Source organism: Capra hircus, chromosome 7, assembly GCF_001704415.2.
Source record: "Capra hircus breed San Clemente chromosome 7, ASM170441v1, whole genome shotgun sequence".
NCBI lineage: Eukaryota > Metazoa > Chordata > Mammalia > Artiodactyla > Bovidae > Capra > Capra hircus.
The window spans coordinates 41,773,582-41,780,668 of NC_030814.1; positions in this window are offsets into that span (position 1 = coordinate 41,773,582).

The following is a 7,087-nucleotide window of genomic DNA, read 5'->3' on the forward strand; positions in this document are numbered from 1 at the left end:
ATAAGTGAAAAGCCACAAAGTGGGAGAACATTAATAACAGATTAAACCAGCAGAGGACTGGTATCCTGAGTATATAAATTACTCATATGCATCAATAAAAAACTGAGAAACCCAACAGAAAAAATAGGCAAAGACCCACATAATCATTTGTGCCCCTCCACTCCCTAGATCCATGTGGTTCATAAACCAAAGAAAAAATGCTCATTAACCTTGTTAGTGACTATTTCTCTGGTGGCTCAGATGGTAAAGCGTCTGCCTGCAATGCAGGATACCCAGGTTTGATCCCTGGGTCTGGTAGATCCCTGGAGAAGGAAATGGCAACCCACTCCAGTATTCTTGCCTGGAAAACCCTGTGATTGGAGGAGCCTGATAGGTTACAGTCCATGGGGTCCCAAAGAGTTGGACCCGACTAAGCGACTTCACTTTTCACTCACAACCTTGTTAGTAATGAGTATAATGCAGAGCAAAGCTCTAGTGAGAGGCCGTCATATCCTTTACCAGTTTGGCTAAAAAAAAAATCTCTCAATACCAACTGTTGAGAAGGATATGGAATAGGAGAAGCTCATACACTACTGGTAGATGTCTTGGAAACAGGCCTTATCTAGTATGGCTCAAAACATATATACCCTCTGACCTACTAATTCCACTGTCAGAAGAATGCTCCAGAGAAGCTCCTGTGTGTCCACCATGAATTCATAAATGAGAATGTACAGGGTGACATTGTTCCTGAAAATTGAAACAAGATGAAATGTTCATTTTGAAATTAATAAACAATTTGAGACATATCCAGTTCCAGGAAAACTATTCAGTAATAACACCCCACAGAGATACAAAGCAGCATGAATGGATCTCACAAGTACACTGTTAAATGAAAAAAGCAAGATGCAAAAGCCTATAGACAATTTGATTTCACTATATAATGTTCAAAAACAAGCAAAATTATACATAAAACTTTAGGATGCATTACCTAAATGGTAAAGCTATTAAAAAACAAGCAATTACTGAAAAATTTCGAGTAGCAGTTACCTATAGGACAGGAGGAAGGTTTTGTGCTTGGGAAATGAGTAGAGGTCAGAGGACTTAGGAGATTGGCTATGTTTTATTTTTTGTTTTGGGTCCTGGTTACTTGTGTGTTTGCTTTCTAAGTATTGGTAAACTGTAAATTTAAGTTTATGCAGTGTTCTGTACATCTTTACCGTTTTACATTAAACAGAGTAGTTTAACCTTAAAGCCATACTGTGACATCATCATACACTCAGGAAAAAATTAAAAAGTGTGACAGTCCTGATATTGTCAAAGACGTAGGGCCGTTAAGAGTTCTCACTGCCAGTAAGAATGTAAACTGGAATAAATACTTCAGAAAACTGTTCAACATTCTTGTGTGAAGTGGATGCCCATGAGATGAAAGAAATGTGATTGTGAGTCAGAGACAAAGTGGGGAAATAGTGAAATAAAATAAGAGAGAATCCTCACTGGGACTGATGAAGAGTATGTCTGTTAAACTGAGAAGTATGATTAGCTTTAGTGTCTGAACCTGGAGCAAAAAAATAATGAACACAAAGAATTGCCATATTGGAGAACATGCTTGGGGTGAGCAACCACTCACCACTCCCCCACCAGCATCACACTGGAGGAGACTGGGACTGGCATTTTCAAGTTGAAACCTCAGATAGGAGTTCCCACAGTGACTCATACGTAGCTCAATAGAATTTTCTTGATGGTTTTCATGCTTTTCAGTTTCGTCACTGGGAGCCTTGATGAGTAATCAAGGGTTAATTATTTCACACCCCTCCCATTTCCTGCTCTCTGAAGAGGTTTGATTACCTGAGCAGGAGCAGCACTGAGCTGACTGACATTAGTTTGAGTGTGACTGCAAAATCTCTCTGGCACTCATCCAGTTACTAAATATAACAACTCTAGAGACAAGAGAGCTCTTTAGCATCTCCCTGGGGTCGTGAAGAATGTGTCCTTTTTAAGTTAAAAAACACTAGAAAGTGAAGTCGCTCAGTACTGTCCAACTCTTTGCGACCCCATGGACTGTAGCCTACCATGTTCCTCCGTCCATGGGATTTTCCAGGCAAGAGTACTGGAGTGGGTTGCCATTTCCTTCTCTAGGGGATCTTCCCGACCCAGGGATCAAACCCAGGTCTCCCGCATTGTAGGCAGATGCTTTACCACCTGAGCCACCAGGGAAGTCCTTAAAAAGCACTATGTTATTAAAATACCCTTTTTGTAAGAAAAAGAGCCATCCACATTTGGAGGATCAAGGTTTCTTTCCCCATCTCCCCACCACCCCATCTCTTTTTGGGAAGCATTTGCTTCTGCTATAGTGGATATTTGCTTCTGCTGCCCAGCATCCATTTCTCCTGTTAAAATGCACCACACTTTTTTCTTTAGGGTCATCACCCTTCTCTCACTTTCAGAGCATGAGATTTGGTGACCCAGGCCTTACCCAATTAGTCCTTTTTGACCCTATGGACACAGATTGTTCAAGAATGAGTCTGTAACCCAGTTTTGGTGTTTGAAGGAATGTGCATCCGTGGGCTTGTGGGAGAGTGGCCAAGAGATGTTCTTGGTGTGCAGATATGTGCTCTGAAGGGACGGGAGAGGGACACTGTAGGATCTGCAGAAGGCACCAATGCCAGGACAGCTAGAAATGAGGTCCCTGATGTTTTCACTGGGGCCATTGAGCCAAGCATTGCCTGAAGTTAGACTTTTCAATAACATCAGTCAATAAATCTATAGTTTAAGCTAATTTGAGTTGCATTTTCAGTCATCTGCAACATAAGTAAAGTATAGGGTCTTTGGTGAAAGAAGTCTTTGTTGGCAAAAGAACACCAAGATCATGCTTTGAGAGGTGGGCAGTAGCAAGGAAGAAATTTGCTTTGTAGCTAACCCTAAGAGACCTGGATGAGAGAGATGAAGTAGCTCTGTCAGTGCTGGGACCAGGTGCAGAAGGCAATATTGAAAGCACTTTGATGTGAATGAAAGCACTAAGACCACACAAATAAAAGTAAAATAAAAAGGCTTTCATCGATGCAGTTTGTATCTCAGATGATGCAGTCTACAAACAGAGAGGTGATTTAATGGGGAGTTTTGTACCTTTTCCTGGCTCCCAGTGAATTCAGGATATTCACAATTGTCCATGAGTAAGACTTTCTGAGTGGTGATAGACCTACCAGAGGTACGGCATTAACACATTGTATATATAGAAAGAGAAATTTATAAAAAATATATGAAAGAAGAAAAACATTACTGTTATGGTGATAGTGGATATTTTAAGGTACCGGGGTCTGGCCTTTATTTTATTTATTTATTCTTATTTTTCACAGTTTTCTACAGTGACTATGACTTATATAATAAAAGTTTTTCAAGTATTGTACAGACACATAAGGTTATAGTCCCTTTAAAGGGAAGTCACATGGCTAGCTATAATCTGTAGGTCAAGATCAAGTTCAGAGTTGCTTAACTTCTTACCCTTTATATCCAACCTTAGTGTCTGCCTTTGCAAAATTTTGGCACTAATGGTACATGGAAACTAACTGAGATGCTGTGATTTAAATGAGAGGATTTTTGATTCAAACTCAGTATGTATAGGATTCCAGCTCTCGTGGGCATTACTGTCTCCCCATTATCTAGTCAATTGCAGTTCTCCCATTGTATAGGGTAGATTCTAAGTGAACTGAGTTTTCCAGGTTTATCTCTCTCACCCACGTTTTCCTATCTTCTGACCTGAGTAAAATTCTCTCATTTCCATTTTATAAATTTTGTCAAGTGGCCCCTTGTCTCTTGTCATATGTCTGATTCTTTTGCAACTCTATCAATTGTAGCCCACCAGGCTCCTCTGTTCATGGGATTTCCCAGGCAAGAATACTGGAGTGGGTTGCCATTTCCTTCTCTAAGGGATCTTCCTGACTCAGGGATCAAATCCATGTCTTCTGTTTTGACAGGTGGATTCTTTACCACTGAGTCATCTGGAAAGCCCATCAAGTGGCCCCTTAGTTGTCTATAAGTGTGTAATTCTAATTACACATAATTCCAGTGTTTCCATTTAGTGTTTGGAGGATATCTTCAAGGAGTCTGAGATTTTCTGCCATGTTTCCTGCTGATAGAGGGAGAAAACAGAACACTTAACTTCTACAGTAGTATCATATGTAGTAGTTTTATTTTGTAGTTATCCCTCCACGTAATTATAGCCAACTCTCAACAAGCCCTTAAGAAAATTCATGATATGAGTTTTTATTAATAAACAGAATATAGAAAATATTACAATATGGAAGACTTCTTTACCAAAAATACACTCAATGGCTCCTTTCAAAAAGCAAACTTCTCTTGTACATAATTAATGAATCATAGACCTTCATGGGTCTTTTATGGTCATCTTTATAAATAAATTGAGACATGCTGTATTCCTTTCAAAAGAATAATCATTATTATTTCCACCCAGTGTTTTCACCCAATAAGATCTATGTTGCCATAATAAAGAACAAGAACATTCTATATGAGCTGAAATGGAGAAATGCTCAGAATATAACATGAAGTTGAAAAAGAAAGATACAAGCTAATTGATCTTAGCATCTCTAGATGTGGCACAACCAGACAATTGTGATGGAGTAGCACCAGCTGTGTGTTCTTGCCAAAGAATTAAGCCTAAATCTAACCAAATCTCTAGAGCTAAGTTACATTTATAGGAAATACAAAGAAAAGAGGAATACTTTAAAAGAAGAGACACAAGGAAACAAACCCAGAATGTGGAACAGCACATTGTTTTGTACAACTTGTCAATGGCAGGGGGAAAGGAGGGAAGACTGGCTTTGATTAAAATAAACTTAAGTGTTATAACCTATGGAGGAGGAAATGGCAACCCACTCCAGTATCTTTTTTTTTTTTTTTTAAAGGTTTTCAGGATTTATTTAACCATATTTTTGGGCCAGTACGTACCATTGCTGACTTATTTTTATCTTGGTGAATGACACCCTCATTAATCTTGTCACTGAAGCCTGAAACTTGAATGTTATTATCCACTCCTCCTTTTCACTCACCCCTCTGGTCCCATCTGGTCTTGCTTGTTCTACATCTCAAATAGAGCTTGGAAGCAATTTTATTCATCTTCATGACTGTGTGGACCACAATAAACTGGAAAATTCTTAAAGAGGTGGAAATACCAGACCACCTGACGTGCCTCTTGAGAAATCTGTATGCAGATTAGAAAGCAACAGTTAAAACTGGACACAGAACAACAGACTGGTTCCAAATAGAGAAAGGAGTACGTCAAGGCTGTATATTGTCACCCTGATTATTTAACTTTTATGTAGAATACATCATGAGAAATGCCAGGCTTTATGAACCTCAAACTGGAATCAAGATTGCTGGGAGAAATATTGCTAACCTCAGATATGCAGATGACACCACCCTTATGGCAGAAAGTGAAGAACTAAAGAGCCTCTTGATGAAAGTGAAAGAAGAGAGTAAAAAAGTTGGCTTAAAACTCAACATTCAGAAAACTAAGATCATGGCGATCTGGTCCCATCATTTCATGGCAAATAGATGGGAAACAGTGGAAACAACAGTGACAGACTTTATTTTTGAGGGCTCCAAAATCACTGCAGATGGTGACTGCAGCCATGCAATTAAAAGACGCTTGCTCCTTGGAATAAAAGTTATGACCAACCTAGACAGCATATTAAAATTCAGAGACATTACTTTTCCAACAAAGATCTGTCTAGTCAAAGCTATGGTTTTTCCAGTGGTCATGTATGGATGTGAGAGTTGGACTATGAAGAAAGCTGAGTGCCTAAGAATTGATGCTTTTGAACTGTGGTGTTGGAGAAGACTCTTGAGAGTCCTTTGGACAGCAAGGAGATCCACCCAGTCCATCCTAATGGAAATCAGTCCTGAATATTCATTGGAAGGACTGATGCTGAAGCTGAAACTCCAATACTTTGGCCACATGATGCAAAAAACTGACTCATTGGAAAAGACCCTGATGCTGGGAAAGATTGAAGGCAAGAGGAGAAGGGGACGACAGAGGATGAGATGGTTGGGTGGCATCACGGATTCAATGGACATGAGTCTGAGTAAACTCCAGGAGTTGGTGATGGACAGGGAGGCTGGGCGTGCTGCAGTCCATGGGGTAGCAAAGAGTGAGACATGACTGAGCGACTGTACTGAACTGTACTGCCACTCTTTTTCAAGTTACTGTTATCTCTCACGTGGAAATCTGTGAACACTTCTTAACTGGTTTTATAATGCAGCAGCTGAAGTGATTTAAAAAATTAGTGTATTTATTTTAATTGGAGGATAATTACATTACAACATTGTGGGGGTTTTTGCCATACATTGACATGAATCAGCCACTGGTGTACATGTGTCCCCTATCCCAAACCCCCCTCCCACCTCCCTCCCCATCCCATCCCTCTGGGTTGTCCCAGTGTACTCCAATATTCTTTCCTGAAAATTCCCATGGATTGAGAAGCCTGGCCTACTGTAGTTGAAAGGGTTGCAAAGAGTCGGACATGACTAAGTGAGCATACAGAGCACAAGGATTATAACAACCAAATGCAGTGTAGGGTTACAGCAACCAAAAGCACAAGGGTTATAGCAACCAAACGCAGTGTTTAGATCTGGACTTAAACCTATTATAAAAGGACATTTTTGAGATAATCAGGGGAATTTGATTATGGACTGAAGAATCAGGTGCTGCTAAGACATCATTATTAATTTTGTCTTATGTGATAATGGTAATTAGCAGAATGTCAGTTTTTAAAAAATAAGATGCACATTGATGTCTGTAAGGGTGAAATAACACGACATCTGGGATTTGTTTTAAAAGAAAAATTTGATAATTTTGAATTTGTGTATTGAGAGTGTGTACTATTTTCTCTGCTTTTGATATGTCAGAAAATTTATATAAAATAGTAAATGGAAAATGCAAATTGTAAAATGTGTTATGATATGCTTTTTTTGTCTGAAAAAGGAGAAATAAGAATATATACTTTATTTTCTTGTGTTTGCATTGGGAGGATACACAAAAGATTTAAGAAAATAGAAACCTATAGGGTGGGTGGGGGAAACTGGTAAACTTGAA